This window comes from Peromyscus californicus, unplaced genomic scaffold (genome assembly GCF_007827085.1).
Source record: "Peromyscus californicus insignis strain IS unplaced genomic scaffold, ASM782708v3 Scaffold_4__1_contigs__length_199733344, whole genome shotgun sequence".
Taxonomy (NCBI): Eukaryota; Metazoa; Chordata; class Mammalia; order Rodentia; family Cricetidae; genus Peromyscus; species Peromyscus californicus.
Window position 1 is genome coordinate 101,819,642 of NW_026294562.1, and position 19,115 is coordinate 101,838,756.

Genomic DNA, 19,115 nt, shown 5'->3' on the forward strand with positions numbered 1-19,115 from the left:
ACCCTTAATGGCACTTGCAGAGCCCCCTCTGGCCTTGTTAGTTCTGGGGATTGGGACATAGCATCTTTAAGGGACTATTATTTTGCCTACCTCACAGTCAAATAAGAACCAGGCTGTTAGCTTCTGTGATCTGAGGCCCCTTGTAGATGCTGGGCCTAGGGAAGTCTCAGGCCCACAACATCAATCTTGCCTTCCTGTCTTTCCATGCTTCTTTGGGATCCAACCATGTAGCAGGCCACACCGAACCTTCGCTGGCCAGTGGGGACACACAGGGAAGGTTTGGATCCAGGGAGCTTTCGGCAAAGGCCCTAGTCCCTGAGGTAGGTGAGGTTCAAAGGAAGTCTGAGCCCAGGCCTGGAAGGGCAGGGACAAATGTGTCAGCAAGTCCTTTGGGACTAGGCTTGGCTTCTAGAGGTGGCTAGGCTAAGGTTTGCTGATTAGATGTGGAAGTGGAGCATTGACCAAGGGGGACAGTTGGCTGAAGACCTCAGAGCCAGGAAAAGCAGGGAAGGTGGGAGCCTTGGGAGGGAGCAGAAGCCACGTCTGGACCAGACTGCCTTCACCAAGGGCAGAGCTGAGAGCTGGGAGGCAGAGGAAAAGGTGGCGGCTACATGCTGGAGAGCTTGGCTTCATCCTGCGAGCTAGCGTGTGGTAGGAATCAAGACAAGCGCTTCGAAATTCCCCCAGTGTACGAAACAGGGCAACGTCCACTTCACAGTGTCTTATGCTAAGATGAAGTGAAGTCATTCAAGAGGTTTGCTACCTAGTAATGCTCAAGAAATGTCAGCGCCCTAGGCTGGCACAGTTGCCCAGCAGGTAAAGGTGCTTGCCACCAAGTCTGACAACCTGAGTGTGACCTCTAGAGCTCACATTGTAGGAGAGAACCAACTCCCATACCTTACCTGTTCCCTGGCCTATATAGATGCTATATGTCACGCATGTATACACATGCATACATAAATACATAAATGTAATAATTTTTAAAAAGCAATCTTAACCCCTCCCTTTGTGTCTGAGATGCTCGGATATGAGTCTGAGATGCTGTGATTCAGCCATGAAGCAGAGGACAAATCTCTAGACAGGAGACCACCATGGCTCAGTAGCCTGGACATTTAGGGTTGCGGAGGAGGGAGAGGGACCACCCTGCAGAGATACCCATGGCCTCTTCTCTCTGGCTCTCCCTCTTTTGTCCACACCAGCCCTAACGGCAGCTTGCCTGGGATGGCTAAGCAAAGTGTGGGAGGCAGCGCTGAGCCAAAGCCCTCTCTGGGTCACAGCTCCAGGCCCCAGGGTTTGGACCCTCTGCTTCCTTTTCTGGGCCCAGAGCCCACGTGCCTGGTGGGCCAACTTGGCCTTGCCTGCTGGGTGATAGTTAACAATGTTAATATTTAACATTGGACCTCAACTGTGAGTCTCGGTTTCCTGCTCTGTGAGATGGAGTTACTGAGGAATTATGAGGACAAAAAGATAATGTTCACAACCCCCTCAGCCCAGGACCCCGGAGCTAGATGGCTCTCAGAAATGTGGCCACTTGGTGTGTGCGTGAGATGTCACTCTCAGGCTGGAACCCTTTGGTCACAACATGAAGCATTCTGACCGCCGCCGCCACTTTCTCCCAAGAACCCGGACCTCTTCACTGGATTTTGTTGGTTAATTTGAGGTTGACGTCCTTTGTCTGGAGATGCTGGGGGCAGGGAGAGGCAAGCAGGTCTGGGGCCAGTGGGAAGGCGGGAGGTTCCAGGCAAGGGAGCAAGTGTAAGGTTGGTGTCGGTTTCCTGTTTATTGGTTCCCAGGGGGTGACAGGCCCTGCTCTTTGCAGCTCTGTGGAGCAGGAGAGAAGGAGGCCATGCTCCTGGCTGCCAGCCAGCCCCAGAGCTGGGCCTCTTGGGATTGCTGAGACCCCATTCCCCCACCTCTGGACAAACATTCAGTTCTTTCCCAGGACGGGGCACTGGAGGTTAAGGAACAGATGTGGAAGGGAGGGGAAGATGAGAAGGACCCTCCCCCCTAATAAAAGCCCTGCGAACTCCGTCTTTCTTGGCTGCTGGTTTTGGTTCTGGTACATGGTTGTACCCCTGAGTGGATGTGCTGAAGCACCAAAGCCTTGGCAGACCAGGAGGCCAGGAGGGAAAGGAGGGGCTAGGGCCTGGGGTGCCAAGGTCGCCCATCTGGAAAGACTTTAGACACCAGCCTTGTCCTCTTACCACCCCCTGCCCCTGCTTTGTTAAGAAAGGGAACCTCCTGACACCCTGTGATCGTGAAGCAGTCTCAGGAGCCCTCCCTGTGATCCTCACCATAGCTCCAGCCCAGTCTGTGGATTCCGGGCGGGGGCGGGGGGGGGGGAGAAAAGTGATGGGGTTCACTGGCATTTGAGGGAATTGGTCCTAGCCAGGGCAGGAAAAGAAAGCCATTGTATGTGTCTGAGGCCGATGGAGAACAGAGGTCTCAGTGAGCAGCACACGGAGAGACTGTATGCGCAGAGGCCAGTTTGAAGGCCTCGGATGCTGAGTTCCACCCCTGGGCAGTAGGAGCTACGGAGGGTGAGGAGCTGAAGGGGTGCGCTGCCAACTTTACATCCGTGCTTCGTTATGGTGCCCCGTGAGGTTCAGACTGGAGGGGGGGGGCAAGCCCGAGCCCAGGGGCGTGGGCACGTGCCAAAAGAGAGAGGACTGTGTACGGAGAGGATTCGGAGGTCCAATCGGAGGGTTTGAATTTAGGCTTAGAAGCTCTGTGAGAAGCTGGGAGGAGGGAGGGGGACTCTTTCCTTTACCTGAGTCAGAAAAGGAGACAGTGGAGCAAGACCAAAGGTGAGTCATGCCCCTTCTCCCAGGCAGGACTTTTCTCTGCGTTCTGGAAGGGTGAAAGACTCTGAGTCCAGTCCAAAGGCCCTGTCCAGCTTCAGGCTCCCTGCTGGGTGGGAGTGCCCTGCCACTCAAAGGGGTCCCCAGGGAACGAACAGCCAGGCTGCACCTCCAATTGTCTGTTTTGGAAGAGGCCTGATGAAGGGAGAGCATGGTGGGGGATCAGGTTGACTTATCCTGCTGCCTCTGATGCAGGCCAAGTCACCCTGCCTCAGTTTTCCCATCTGTGAGGTGGGAATCCCAGCTATGGTTCTTAATATTTAGGCTCTCAAGAGGTGGGCTAGAGTAAGCAGTGTGGGGATTAGTAGGCAGCCTGGCAGCATTAGTCACAGTGGGGCCTGAGGTGATATTTGTCCCCCGAACCCAACAGTGCTGGACTGTGGCCCTCAGAAAGGCTTGGAGGAGATCTGGGTAGAGAATAAAGGGGGAAGAATGGCTTAGATTTGGTGCTTAACGAGCCTGGCTCCCCATCAGATGCCTGAGACCCCTGCCGGCTCCTTGCTGCTTAGATGGCCCTCTCCTCCACTCTTGCCTGGACCAGCCACTTCCAGGCCTCTCCCCAAGGCCAGCGGGGGCGTTGCCTGGGGCGGGTGCGGAATTTCCGAGGGAATGGCTAAATTCAGCCTCAGCTAAAAATAGTCCGGGGCCTGGCCCCAAAGCTGGAGGAGGAGGAGGAGGAGGAGGAGGAGGAGGAGGAGGAGGAGGAGCAGAAGCAGGAGGAGCAGGAGGAGGAGGAGGAAGTCAAACTAATCCCCAACTACCTTCTTGTCCTCCCTACACCATCACCTGGGTCTGGGCCTCTTGTGGCCTCCCAGGCATCTGCTTCTTTCTCCTTACTCACTACTCACACAGGCCTTCTCTCTCCTGGGTCTTCTCCCCACTGAACCCCCATCCTTCACCCGCTCTGGTTCCTCGGTGTTGTGCTATGTTCTGTATGTCTCCCTGCCTCTGGAGGGGAAAGGCCCCCGAAGAGTCCCCTGTATAGGACTTTGCCCCTCAGCTTCCCATCTCCCTGTCCAGGACACACAGCTATAGCACCTCTGCCCCGCTTGCTGGGCGACACTCATCAAATGCCCTGGGGTGTGAAGATGTGAATGGGAGCCCCTGGACCACCCAGTGACTCAATGCTTAGTTCTGGTCAGGTGGTTGCCCAGGCTCAACCCTCCTGTTCCTGGCATACAGTGGAACTCCAGTGTACATTTATTTATTAAATATGGTGTGAAGAGATGGTGTGGAGAGGTCTGAGGAAGCCAGCAGAGCCCTACCCTGGGGCTACTTGGCCCCAAGTTTCCCTGATCACCCCTATACCTATGCCAGCCTTATAGTCACTCTTTGGGGGACCAGGAGGTGGAAGTTGGCACAAGAGCCATAAGGGCATGGTGGCAATCAGACCCTGGGGCTAGAGAAGGTAAGATACCTGATTCAGGTCTCAGAGACCGTGAGTGGTGGAATTTATAACCCAGATTGGCCTCATGTCAAGGCTGGGGAGTGAATTTATTTTCTCAGATCCACAGTAGCTGACTGTAAACTCAGGTCAAGGTGTTCACTGGGTTCCTGACTTTCAGAACTGCCGTTGCCATGGTGAGCAAAGGATGTGACAGCTCCATCCACTGGATCCACAGCCATGGTCCCAGCTCCAGGAACTAGCACACAGCAGTTGCTCAGTAATTGTCACGGCAGAAAAGCTTGCTGAGTATTTGACCAGATACAGGTCTGAACACTTTTCTTTTTTAAAATTAACTTTATATTCAATGCTGGGGATCTAACCTGGTTTCCTGAATGCCAGCAAGTGCTCTAACCATTAGGTTATATCCTCAGCTTGATCTGAGCACTTGATATGTATTTACTCACTGAATGCTCTCACCGGTCTTGTGCGGAGTAGGGACTGTCACTCTGTGTTGAGTGGATGAGCCTGAGCGTGGCACTGTGAGTAGTGTGCAGGTTGGGACAGCTGAGTGACCGGGTAAGAGGGAGTATCTGAAGGTGTTCATTGGGTTCCTGACTTCAGGACTGCCGTTGCCATGGTGAGCAAAGGATGTGGCGGCTACGTCCACTGGATCCACAGTCCGTGGTCCCAGCTCCAGGAACTAGCACCCAGCAGTTGCTCGGTAAATATTAGTGAATGACTCCCCTGTGCCGACAGGCTGGGTGCAGGCCGCAGGAGGAATGTGTGTTTCCGGTATTTGTGGGCTCAGGGACTCTTCTGTTGGTGCTGGAGCATAGCTGGGTGGTGTGGGACTCCCTGCTGGTGGAGAACTCTGGCTCAGGAGGTTGGGAAGGTGCTGAGGTAGCCAGGAAGGGGCGCATAGGCCCGGCAGGGCTGGTGCAGTCCTGCTCACAGTATCTGGAAAGCAGATCTCTTGGGCCATGGCCGGCGTGACTCAAATGGAGACAAAAAAACCTTCCATATTTGGATAAAGAGCCCAGAGAGGCCCAGGCTGACTCCCCCACTCAGGCCTCCTGCCCTGGCTTCTTCTGGGCCCCCAGGCCTGAACCCTGTCTTTCAAGTTTAGGTCCTGGGTCCAGGCAGCCACATACTCCCCTCCCCTCGGTCATCAGACCACCTTCTATGTGACCAGGCTGCGGGTGCCAGGTCCTGTGCTAGGATTGGACATGAAGAGAGGCGCCCCAGCAGAAGACACAGGCTGGAGGGCAGACATGTACGGAAACCATTCCCTCCCTGAAGGGGGGGTGACTCCATAGCAGGTCCCTTCTCCCATCTAACATAAACAAACCAGAGATAAACAGCATACACGCATCGAGGACACATTATACACACTCCTGTGAGGTCTCCAGTAGGCTCCTGTACTCACAGCCTGTGCAGGTGTTAAAGTGAAGACCCCGCCTGATTCTTCTCAGTTTCCTGCCAGCCTGCTCCGGTGGGAGCAATATTGGAGTAGACGGGAGTCACCAGACATCATGTGAGCAAGTGATACAAACAGACCTCATCCTTCTGGAGGGGGCATATGGAGTAATTTGTCCCTGTACAGAAGCCTCTGAACACCTGACAGGGTGCTGGGCAGTAGATTCCAGAACCAGGACAGTGGGGAGAGGGCCTCATTGCCGTGGAAGCCCACCATGCCTGTGATTGGTGGATGGACTGCTCACTCCACTAACGCTCCTACCTTGTTTGTTTGTTTGTTTTGTGTTTTGTTTTTCGAGACAGGGTTTCTCTGTGTAGCTTTGGTGCCTCTCCTGGATCTCACTCTGTAGTTCAGGCTGGCCTCGAACTCACAGAGATCCGCCTGGCTCTGCCTCCCGAGTGCTGGGATTAAAGGCGTACGCCACCATGCCTGGCTTCCTCCTAACTTTTCTTTTTTTTTTTTTTTTTTTTTGGTTTTTCGAGACAGGGTTTCTCTGTGTAGCTTTGCGCCTTTCCTGGAACTCGATTTGGAGACCAGGCTGGCCTCGAACTCACAGAGATCCGCCTGGCTCTGCCTCCCGAGTGCTGGGATTAAAGGCGTGCGCCACCACCGCCCGGCCCTCCTAACTTTTCTAATCAGTCCTGGTAGTTAACTCTGGAATCAGCTTTAGGCGATGGACCTTGGGAAGCTAGATAACCGTTAGAACTCAGTTTAGCTGCTGTCCACCGGGCTAGCCTGTGGCTACAGTGTGAACGAGAAGGGACTCCAGCCCCTAGAAACCGGAGAACTGTGACTCGGGAGCCCGAGGCAGGTGAAGATAGGGGAGGCTGACTTGGGAGAAGCAGGGTCGTACCTGGAAGGGTCAGAGGGTCCTGCAAGTCATAGGAGTCCAGGGCTCTCAAGGCAGAAAGAACTACGCAGGCAGAGATCTCGGATGGAGCAGCCCTGGTGTGTTTGGGTGCTGTGAAAGTTCCAGCTCTGAAGAGGTCTCTAGGTCCCTCAGAGACTTAATGGCCAGGCCTGAATATCTGGACTTGATCCAAGGCCAGTATTCCTTAGTTTTCAAAAAGAATAAAACTCTTTCTCTAGTAGAGCCTTGGCACAGAACTGTGAGACAGGCCAGCCATTGAGTTACGTGAAGACAAGGGTGTGTCTTATTCCCTAGACCACCTCTCCCCATTCAATGCCCTAGAACTGCCTTGGGCTCAGTGGAAAAAATGCTTCTTGGGGACAGAGGGAAGCCCTGATTGAAATGGAAAGAGCCAAGCAGGCCTGCCCATCAACACTCAAGTTCAGTCAGCCAGGTGCTCTGGGTAGGGAGCATTCTGTGGGCCTAGGTCTCCAGAGGGGCCTGGCTGACAGAGTACTTCACTTGTCCTTGGTGCCCCTCTGAGCCGGTGATGCCCCCTATCCAGGCCTGCTAGAGCTAGCCTGAGCCCACTTGGTCATGAGGACAGCCTGGGAGAGTGATGAAAGTCTATCTGCCCACTACCGCCACCTGCAAAGAAGGCCTTTTGGGGGAGGCAAGAGTGGTCAGTCATGCTTTCAGAGCAGGGAACCCGCCTCAGTGCGGCTCAGGGGGCAGGCAGTGAGTGACACATTCTTTGGGAGCCCGGGAGACTTGGCTTCTCTCTCGTGAGGTGACTTAGGTTAGAATCTGGAAGGACTTTATCAGAGTACAGTGAACTAAAGAAGTGTGAATGAAGATGTCTGGGAAAAAGCCAGAGCCCAGAGGCTGGCCAGCATGTAGCCTTAGGACATGGACTTTGCCCCCTCAGGTAGCAGCCTGCCTGGTTGCCACACAGCCAGGCTCCCACTTCTTTAAGAACATTGGATGAGGTTGGGTGTAGTGACTTATTCTTGTAACCCCAGGGCCCTGGAGGTGGAAACAGAAGGATCAGGAGTTCAAGGTCATCTTGGCCTATATCTCAAGTTCAAGGCCAGCCTGGGCACTAGAGACTGTCTAAAAAAGGGAAAGGGCCAGAGCCCTGGGGCTTCCTCTTTTTCAAATGCTGTCCATCTTCACTGTGTGACCGTGAGTGACCTCGCTGTGGTTCAGCATGTGGCGTAGGTACACACAGAATGAGGATGATGACTGGTTACTCGGAGAATTAAATGTGATAATGTCTGGTGGCTGGTTTGGAGCAGTGGTAAGCCAGAAGGCAGGTTGAAGGGGAGGGGAGTGGTGACATGGCCTGCCTGAGGAAGGACCACGGAGAGAGGGGCTTTGGGATGGGGGTTACCGACAGTGGCCCAGAGCCGATTTTGATAGGGGGATGGGCTGAGCTCCTTGTGGAAGACGTTGAAATCTCCCTCTCACAGCTGTTTCTAGGAAGGGGCTCAGACAGAGGACGGAGTGGGGATGTGGGCTCAGGGTCCTCTGCCTGCCTCTCACCCTCCCCTGCTGTATAACTACCCATTCCCAACTGGATGGCTGGCCCACACTCCTCGCTCTGCAGACTGGGGCCCAGAGAGGGGCATAATTGCCAGCGTCACCCTGTAAATTCCGGCTCCAGAGCCTTCATCCTGCCTGGGGACTCATTTCCAAGCACTAGCCGGTGGAAGCTCAGTCCTGAAGTAGATGAAGATGGCACTGTGGCCTGAAGAAGGGTTCTACCTGCCTCTGCAGAAAGGGCAAAGCCAGACCTTGGTCTGAATGCAAAGTGAACTGCTGGGCTTTCTGGAGAAATGTCACCTCAGAGACGGGAACTGTTGGAGAGGGGACCGGGAGACACCAGAGACAGAGGCTGGGCCCTCAGGTCTCAGAGAAATCAGCCTGTTGTGTTCCCTGCTGGGGCTCAGTGGCAACCACCTTGGAACCTGGTTCTGTACATAGGCTAGAGGCACAGCTCAGTGCCAGGGACACCAGGAGGTGGTCTGAGACAGGACAGGGATCCTTTAGTCTGGGGAGCCTAGCAGTCCCTGACCAGCGGGAAGGAGAGTAAGCAGGAAGCGGCTGTCTACAGCTGAGCAAGACTTGAGCGGCCTTCCATATTCTTTTTGTACATGATGTCTTTACTGTGTGATTACCCAACTGTATGGTACCACAGATTAAAGGATACGTAGCTGAGTGTGGTGCATCATGCCTGTAATTCCAGTACTCAGGAGGCTGAAGCAGGACGATAGTCTTAAATTTGAGGCCAGCCTGGCCTGTGTAACAAAAGACCGTCTCAAAAAAACAAAACCTGAGTAAGGCTGGCCTCCATGGGTAAAGGCACCTGCCGCCAAGTCTGATGACCCAGGTTCAGTCCCCAGGATTTACATCGTAGAAGGAGAAAAATGTCCTGCAAAGTTAACTCTGACCAAGCTTGTACACACACACACACACACACACACACACACACACAGACACACACACACCCCACAGTAATAATAATAATGATGATGTTAAAAATACAGGCTATTTTCATGTCTTTTGCTGCTACAAACAGTTTATTCAGGGAGTAGAGTTTCTTGGGGCATGGAATTGCTAAGACACTATGTGTATGTGGTTTACATTTTAATGTCACTTTAAACTCGTGCCCCTCACAGTGTGGAAGAAGCATTTCCTCGTGGGCTTCCTTTCTAATCTACACTTTTGGACAGTTACCAGTCCAACAGGTACACATGACATCACACTGTTCTAATCCACATTTTTCTCATACCAAGCAGGATTGAGCCTCTTTTCTTCTGTCTGTCTGTCTGTCTGTCTGTCTCTCTCTCTCTGTTGGTTGCTGGTGTCCGGCTCAGCCATTTCTAGGAACCCTTTAAACACAGGGAGGGAGGATTTCGCTCGAGTCATGAGTTGCAAATACCTTTCCCTGATTTCTCACTCACTTTTGACTTTGTGTGGGGTATTTTTGTTCTGCAGAACGCCTTGCTTTTAATTTTTGTACATTTTTACAAGTTTATTAGTGTGTGTGAACACATGCCAGAGTGTGCGTATGGGGGTCAGAGGGACAACCTTGGAGCCTCGGTTCTCTGTCTCCTTTGAGTGGGTTTTGGGGACCAGAAAGCTTTTGCCGTCATCAACGTACCCACGGGGCCATCTGGTTGGCCCGGAAAGGCTTCTTCTTGTTGTTTTTAAAAGTGCTCCAATTTATCAAGCCATTATTTTCTGGCTGCTCGCTTTGGAGCCCTGGTTAGCAAGTCTCCCATTCCAAGGCTGTAAAACAATTCTCGCATGTTTCCCTCTGATGTTTTATGGTTTTTCTGTTTTGTTTTACATGGAATATATCCCGTGGCCCAGTGTGAATTATGGCACCAACCCTCATTTTTGCTTCCCTCCCCACCGCACCCCTCCCCCTCCCACCGGTTGCGGGGGGGGGGGGGGGGGCTGGTGTTTTGAGCTGAGGAGTCACAGTTATGCTATCTTTCTGAAGTGGTTGTGAAGGTCAGTGGGGGAGGGAGACTGTGACTGCGGAGGGTCAGGGACAGAAGGGATGAAGAGCTGGGGTGGCACTAAAATAATCAGTGGCCTTTGGAGGTGAGGGCACAAGCTGGTGGCACAGCATTCCCAAATTCTGTGTGCTGCTTGACTTTGGACAAGTTCCATCCCCACTCTGAGCCTCCAGTGCTGTAGCTGGAAGGGGACCCTGGATATCTCCCCGACTGCTGGGCTGACTGTGAGGGAGGAGGTGGGGTACAGGGTGGCTTTGAATCTAGCACTTGCTGGGACTTGGCGGAAGTACACAGAAGGCTGGCGGCAGAACTCATTGTGCTCCTGGAGCGGGCAGGTGGGAAGGCCAAGGGGCGGGCGCCTGTTTAAAAATACCCATGCAGCCTGGCACAGCACGCTGGGAGGGCAGGCCCTCGGCCCGCCCTCAAGATCCAGGGATGGCAAGGGTTCCTGGGAGCAGACACATTATACTCAGTCTCGGGAGATGGGCTCAGTCTAACTGGCCATTCTTGGGGTGTCTTCTTGCCCCACCCTGAGCAGGCATCCTCATCCTCTCTGGGGGTACAGGGATGCCAGAGAGTGGACAGGTCACATTTCAGAAGCTAGCCCTGCCACTGCTCTGAACTTGGTGTTTGATTTCTAGTGAGTCCCTGTTCCCTGGAGTCCCTAGCTATCTATCAAAGGGGACAACTGGCCTTACCCTGGCTGTCTCCCCCATCCATCAGTTAGACTGCAAAAGGGAGATCCTGAGGGCCATTCCTCACTCCCTTTACAGATGGGGAAACTGAGGCCATTGGAGAGGCTGTGGATTCCTAGCTCCTACTTCTTGGCTTTCCAGGCTTCTGGACCCTCCTCCCTGCCCCCAGCATGGCCTAGACCAACTCCCCACCCCCACTCCAGGGCCCCAGTGGTCAAATTCCAGGGCTGTCATTGCCATAGCAACAACCAGCTCACAAGGCCTCTCCTCTGGGGTTTTCCACAGGCCCTTGTCCGGAGGAGGCAGAAGGGCTTCCCGCCCTTAGGGACTAGGGAGTCGAGAGGGGTGGGGAGGAGGTCAGACCCAGCTGGTTTCTCATTTGTTTTCCAAACAAGAAAATGGAAAAGGCAGATAGCCCTGCCAGTAAACGGTACTCTCGTGGCACAGAGCAGGACGGACAGAGGTGGTCATCTAGGCAGGGGAGTGGGAGCCTTCCAGAAAGCCTCTTCCAACCTTACTTGGAGAATCATTCCATAGAAAAACCCTAGACCAAAACATTTTGGAATGCTAGATGGAGGAAGATCCTCCTGAGGTCACAGCCGTCCATTGGCCTGAGCAGTCTAAGCTGGTACCCAGACTGGAGGGCCCAGCACGCCTGACCTTGCTTCCAGGTAGACCTCTCTCTAGGGTAAGATGTTCCTTCCCATAGTACCACAGGAGGGAGTGAGCTCCTCAGTTCTAGGAGTCTGCAAGCAGGGGCTGCCAGGGACTCTCCTGAAGGAGGCCGGGCGGGTTGTTCTTAGATACCTCCCTTCCAAGAGTCCCTTAGATTTTCTTCCTAATGTCACAGTCTTATTCGTAACAGCCGGCGTTGGCTGAGCGCCCTGTTGGTTCCTGGCACTGTGGTAAACAAGGGCTTTACATTCTATACATTATAGAGGAGAAAATGGCACACATCCAACTTCCTGAGGGCAGGTAGCCATCAAGAGCGTCCCTAGCTGTACCTTCTCCCCTGTCCCCGTCCCCTGGGCCCTGCCCACTGTTGACATTCTGGTGTCTTCTCCAGGTGTGCCCTGTGTCTCTCGTCTCTGTTTTCAAATGATGTTGAGCCCATCCAGTGTGAGGACACGAGTGATTTTTGCTTCCATCTGATGGCACAGCAGACCCCTTCTCTAGCAGAGATCACCATGTCTGAGTCCGCCATGACTCAGGAACCCTCCCCGGGGTTGGAATTGAAGCAGGCTGTGTGGGTGGAGTCCGTGTGCTGGGAGCCCAGGCTGGCACTCTCAGGCTTGCCCCTGGCTGGAAGGAGCCCTTCTCCTGGCACTCTGGACAGATGTAGCTGTCCCAACTCCTCTTCCACCCAGGTCCCCCGGGACTGGAGTCCTGTCTGCTTGAGAGACCTCAAGCCCTGCCTTGTCCTCTGTGACACAAGGTAATAACAGGGCCCACCCAGGAGCTTATTTTGAGGTTAAAACCAACACCTGTGAAGCGCTTAGTAAGCAGAGAGAGGAATCCCTCTGTAGATGGAACTACTATTTTTAGATCTTTGCTGTCTTCCTGTCCTCGGGCCCTGTGAAGTTAAGTGATTTCTCCGAAGTCCCAGGCACTTAGTGGTCAGTGGCAGAGGGAAGATTCAAGTCTCAGCCCACTGCCTGTCTCGAGAACACAGCAAGTTCTGACTTGCTGTTGAGTCTCGCTGTACACTGAGTTGATAGGAAATCTTCAGAGACTTGGTGCTGTAGCCATCTGTAAACTACGGTACTAATCAGTGCCTCTGACTCTCGACAACTGAGACCAGAGAAACTCAAGACTCAAGGCTCAAGCTCCAGGAGTTCAGAGTCGGGCAGTGGTTGTCTCTGCTGCCAGGATGGCTTCCTGGAGGTGGTGGCCTTTGGTCCTGGGATGGGAGGAGCAAGGCCTCTGCCTGCCACCAGCTGCCCTTCAGATAAGAATCTCCTGGAGTGACTCTCTGTCCAGCCTTAGGGCTGGTCACTAGTTGGTGGGAGAAGCACAGAGAGGGCCTGGAAACACAAGCAGGAGAGGTATGGTGGTCAGGCAGAAGCAGAGGTCACTGATGTCTGCCAGTGTGGCCCAGGCCCAGTGACAGCCCCTGGCTTGCAGGGATCTTCGAGCACCCCCTGGGTAGGAAGCTGTGAAAGCTGGCCTGGTGTGGTGACAGGAACCTCCCTGGGCTCTGGGTTGAGCCAGATACACAGGGTTGATGTAACCAGTGGGTAACAGTGTCCCCTGGAATACAGGGTTGGGGTGAAGCAAATGAGGCCACAGTATATCCTAGCTTCTTGGGTACTTGTGGCCAAAGGGAGAATCCCTAAAATCCTGAGGTCCTGAGACACTTTATGTTGGGACTTCATATCCGTATGTCCAGTAGAAAGGAATGGACCCTCTCTCCCTTCATTTCAGAAGGGTTGATCATGGACACGATGGCCTCGCTGTGCCCATATGGACACCAGTGTGCTGAGTGTGCACCCTTTGGGAACTGGACTCTTTTCTAGGCCTTAGAGAGTCAGGGCACATAGTCAGGGTAGAGGAGGTACGTTCTCTACCACTCTGGAACTCCCAGAGTTTGGTTTTGCCCTCTGGTGCCCTCGGTGGCTTCCCAGCGCAAGATTGGCACCTCATAGGTTTGTCGCATAGTAAAAAAGAAGGACGGACTGGGGACTCGTCACAGGGCAGCGAGCTCCTGCCCTGCTCTGACGTGAGGAGGGTCATTGAGGAACAAGAGCTTGGTAAGGGGGAAGATTTTAAGGCTCCCTGGGAGACGCAGCGCACAGATTAGCTGGGACTTGATCCCAGCTAATCAAGAACAAGGAGCAGCCCAGGAGGGGACCCGATGCTGAGGAGGAGAAACTGACATTGGTAACCAGGCTGGCATGCTGGCCTGGAGGGCACACAGCAGCTGTGGAACTCATCCACCTCATTTCCCTGGGCCTTAGGTGGTCTGAGCAGAAGGACTTCTGGCACTGTGTAAGTGGGGAAGATGGCCTCCTTTGGTTTGGGGGCCTTGAGAAGCCCTGGGCTTTATACACAGCTCAGTCAGGCCCTGTTCTCTGCTCCCTGGGGCCCTGGCCTGAGGCCGGCTTGGCCTTTCCCAGGGTGCTTGGCTCATGGCCCAGTGAGTCATCTTCCGCCCTACAGGCAAGACACCCCATCTCTATCAACAGTGTACAAATGGAGCTCCCCCATTTGTGCCTGGGCCTGAAGGAAGGAGGGAATTGGAGGGGCTGGAATCAGACCCTAGGAATTTCCGTTCCCACGACCCCTCACCCCAGCCTCCCTACATGCTACCAAACTGGGTGGAGAGATGGGAGAGAGCCCTCCTTTCCAGAGCAGCCACTGAGCTATAGTGTTCTGGCACATTCCAGGCAGGGAAACTGAGGCTGAGAAAAAGATATTTGCAGCTAGAAGGTGAGTCAGTTGAGGATTAGACCACGTGGGCCCTGAGTGACCTGGGTAGCGTTCTGAACAAGGTTTGGATATTTGAATGAATTTTTAAAGCTGTTAGGGGAGGTCATCACATCGTGGGGTTCTGAGCCAAGGCAAGGAACAGGCGTATGTGCAGGGCTAGCAGGTATGTCCTGGGGGTCCCTAACATAGGAACTTGCCAGAGTTAGCAAGTCCTGCTCCCACCACCAAGGTTAGGGCAGCCTCACACTCAGGTATGACTTTGGCTCAGTACCTGTAAAGTAGTGGGAGGGAGAGGTCGAAATGGGCAGAGAAGACTGAGTTCAGAATGGACCAGCTCTTCAGCTGTTTTTCACATCTGTTGAGGTCTGACGTAACCCTCTAGCCCCCATCTTCCGCTTCTGACTATTATCTGGGATAAGAAACGTTTCCTTCTCAGCCTAGAAGGTTCAGCAGTATCTTCTTGAAACTGAAGGGGGCAGGGTGACAGAAACACAAAAAGGAAAAAAAAAAAAAAACACTTTAAAAAAAAATCACGGCGGTTAAATTCAAGCCACATACCCTACAATCCCAGTCCTGCGGGCCTCTGCTGCCACCTATGGGTGTTTGATGGAAGTGCAGCCCTGGAGCCCCAGTTCCTTGCTTGGGCTTCATCAGCTGTACCTTTCTCTGCATATGACCTCATCTTCTCTAGGGTACCTTATGGGGGAATTTAGAGCCCACTTGAACCTTCATGCCTCCCTCGTCTGTTTACAGAAGGGGAACCAGAGTCACACACCAAGAAGGCCAGTCCATAGACGTATGTCCCTACTGTATGTCTATTATATACGTAGCCCTGGGGGCAGGCAGACGTTGAGACTTCCCTTCTATTGGCATACATTTCTTAGCCATCCAGGAAAGAGGATACAGCTCCCACCCCCACTGCCTAATTCAGGGTGCCCTAGGCTTGGCCTGATTTCTCATTTATGTGCTCTGCAACCTGGTGAAATCACTCAACTGCTCTGCTACGCCGTTTGCTTGGAGATGACTCCTAGCTTAGGTCACTCCACTGAAGTTCTCTTTCCTCATCTGTAACGTGATGTCAATGCACACCTGTGGGAACTGGCTCTTTTTTAGACCTTGGTGCTCCTGGGACAAGGCAGACAGGTGCTCCCAGGTTTTGTTATTGTCTTCTGGGGTCCTGGGTAGCCCCCTAGGGCAAGACAGGCAAGGTGTAGATCTGTAGCATGTGGAGGAACGGGCTGGGGAGCTATCACAGGGTGCTCGGGAATAGCACGAGGCATACATAGGGCAGTGCAGAAAACTACCTCATTAAACATCAGCTAGCGCGGGGCGGTGGTGGTGCACGCCTTTAGTCCCAGCACTCAAGAAGCAGAGCCAGGCAGATCTCTGAGTTCGAGGCCAGCCTGGTCTACTGAGTGAGATCCAGGACAGGCACCAAAATTACAGAGAGAAACCTTGTCTGGAAAAAAAAAAATCAGCTAGCTGTACAAGTCCCCATTGAGGACATGGCGGTATATTCCATGCCCTGGGGTCTGGGATGAGCCGCGAGTGTGGTGGTCAGGGTTTTCTTCTGGGCTGAGAGATGAGCCAATCAGGTTTAGCCAGCAGAAGGCAAGCTGGAGCCCCAGTCTGGGGAGGGAGGGCTGCCTCTTGCTCCTTACAGCCCGTGGGTCTCTGGTTTTCTACTATTGCCCATGCTGGGATCTCAGCCAGACCCCTGTGGGCCATCAGATGAAAAGTGGGTCCATGCAGAAATCATCCTGGCTTCATTTCTCTGTCAGTATGCCGAGAGCTCCGTGTCCGAGCTCTGCCCCTTGTAGTCTGCCTCACTGGACTTCCGTTCTTCTCACTCCATACACTGGTATCAGGTGGTGCCTGGGCTGGAGTCCCTATGGAGGACCGTTCATCTCCAGCAGTTACTATTGATGTTTGGTTGGGGCCTCAGCAGAGCTGTCAGTTGGAATACCTGCCTATATAGGGCATGTGGCCTGGGCTGCCTCCCAAGATGGAGGCTAGGCTTCCAGAACAATCAGGCTGCCAAGCCTCATGGCACAGCCTGTAATTCTAGGTACCAAGGAGGCTGAGGTAGGAAAGTTCAAGGCCTGCCATGGCTAAAAGATGAGTTCAGGGCTAACTTGGGCAACTTAATGAGACCCTGTGTCAAAATAAAAAATACTGTTTTTAAAAGCTAGAGGAAGCCAGGTTTGGAAACATACACTTTTAATTCCAGCACTTGGTAGGCAGAGGCAGGAGGATCTTTATGAATTCCAGGCTAGCCAAAGCTACATAGTGAGATCCTCTCTCAAAAAATAAATAATAGGGGCCAGAGGCATAGTTCAGCAGTTTAGAGGACTAGTTGCTATTGCAGAGGACTTGGATTTGGGTCCCCCCACCTACATGGTAGCTCACAACCGTCCATAACTCCAGTTCCAGGGGATCCAACACCTTCTTCTGGCCTCTGAGAGCCCCGGGCATTCGTGTGGTGTACATACATACATGCAGGCAAAACATTCGTGGGTTTTGTTGGTTTTTTTTTTTGTGTGTGTGTGTGTGTGTGTAATAAACAAACATAAACCTTTTAAAATAAATAAATTAAATAAAAACAAATAAAAGTAGCTCAGTAGTGGATTGCTTCCTTAGCATGTGAGAAGCTCTGGGTGGGGGACAGAACAAGTTTTAGGTGTGGCCTCGCTTCTGCCTGTCTCCTGTGTTCAAGAGAATAACAAAGGTCCACCTAGTCTGAAGGGCTCTAGGCCTCATCCCCATATGAGAAGAGTATCAGCAGCATACTGGAAGATGATCCTATCAGGTGGACACTAGCTTTTCAAATGTCACCTGACACAATGACCTGGGATAGCTGTGATAAGAAAGTGACTCAGGGGCTGGAGACATGGCTCAGAGGTTAAGAGCACTGGCTGCTCTTCCAGAGGTCCTGAGTTCAATTCCCAGTCACCACATGGTGGCTCACAACCATCTGTAATGAGATCTGGTGCCCTCTTCTGGCCTGCAGTCATATGTGCTGTATACATAATAAATAAATAAATCTTTAAAAAAAAAAAGCCATGTTCCTCATTGCAGTCAGATAATAAAAAAGAAAGAAAGAAAGTGAGTCAGTCCATGTCTAGGATATAGTAAATGCTTTATGAGTACTAGCCCATCTGTTGTTGTTATAATATTCTATTTGTGATTATTTTGAATCTGGCCAGTTTGGGTCATTATTGAAAGACCCTTCAGTTTGTTTGTTTGTTTGTTTTAGTATATTTTATTTTATTTTAATGTGCATTTGTGTTTTTGCCATGGGTGTCAGAGTTCCTTGAAACTGGAGTTACAGACAGGTATGAGCTGCCATGTGGGTGCTGGGAATTGAACTTGGGTCCTCTGGAAGAAGAGTCAGGGCTCTTAACCCCTGAGCCATCTCTCCAGCCCGGCCCTTCAGTTTTTAACCTCTACCACAGAACCACATGGTCGCTTACCCCAGACTGCTGTGCGGTCATGTCTATAGATGGCCACACAAATGGGACACACTTAATGTCACTGATAGTCCTGTCTCCAGTCGCACATAGACCTCTGTGCAGGACTCTGCCTTGGAAGGAGCCCTCCTTGCCATCAGTCACAGAGCCCCACCCGGAGCAGCTGGTCCCCAGAGAGCTTTGTGGCTTGGACACTTCCCTTCCAGCTGCCTATGAGGCCTGGGAACTGGGAAACCTTGAGAAGCCTCTCCTCCCAGAAGGGAGGGCCTACAGAGAGCAGGAAGTGACCAAGGAAGCCAAGGAGAATGGATGGGTGGTGGGAAGTGGGGGAGGGGGTAGAGGCCCAGGAAATGAAGTGTCTTATCCAACCCACACCCTAAGTAAATGGCACAGTGAAGATTTGAACCTGAAATATATGGCTCCAGCGCCAGCTGTCTTGGTCTCCATACCACGAAATCCTTTGGGAACTTTTGTCTCTTTGATGACTCTGAGGAGCAGAGGAGGTTGTAGCCATTAGGGAACTGGATGGCCTATTAGACTGGGAACCTGTAGTACCAACTCTTCATGGATATGGGAGAGGCCAGGAACACCAGACAGTCTGTCTGGGCTAGGAGCCAGGGCTGGGTTCCCAGGGACTATCATCCTTGATCCTGGCATGGCCTGTGGACAGCATTGTGTTCACCTCTAAAATGTTCCTGACTCAGGGGAACCTGTTTATATCTTTGCTTTGGAGTAGAAGAGACCAGAGAAAGGTGACTTGGATAGCCAGTGAACCTGGGAAGTGCCAGTGGGCTCGACCCCACAGGAAAGGGACCTGAAGACAGCCAGAGGGACCCTAGCCTTTACCAACAAGATGGTGTCCCTGAGTGTTGCTTTCCTGGTTTATAAATTGGGAGAGTTACAAGAAATTGAGCCCTGATGTCAGCTGGGGATTAAGGAGCCAGCACTTGAAAAGCAGTGGTGAGCCTTGGCCCTGAAAGCTGTGCAAACAGCGTTTGTGACGGTGAGGAATCCTCATCAGGCTCCCCATGTACCAGTGTGGGCAGCTCCAGGGTCCGAGATCTCTCGACAAAGACAGCTGGGCAGCCAGGAGAGACTGGAGGCCTTCCCATGCAGCCTGGTGAGCCCTACTGTAGCCAGACATTTCTCTCCTGGCCGATCGGCGTTTTATTAAACCAATTTGAGTGACAAATCTTTACAGTGCACAAGAGGATTATCCCACAGCAACCTACTTTCCAGAACTGTGTGTCTCTCTTGGGAACTGCCTTTGCTCTTTTGGAGACAGGGTCTCATGTATCTCTGGCTGGTCTCCACCTTTATTGAGAATGATTTTGAATGCTGATCCCCCTGCCTCCACAGTGCCACCATGGCAGCCAGGTGTATGTGATGCTGGGGATCGAACCCTGAGCTTTTTTT

The 19,115-nt window shown here is 52.7% G+C and overlaps 1 protein-coding gene across 1 annotated transcript in view; it reads left to right on the forward strand.

Annotated features, from left to right (window-relative positions):
- Arhgef17 (Rho guanine nucleotide exchange factor 17) overlaps positions 1-19,115 on the forward strand; it is a 63,428-nt gene that overhangs the window by 10,078 nt on the left and 34,235 nt on the right. The window lies entirely within an intron of this gene.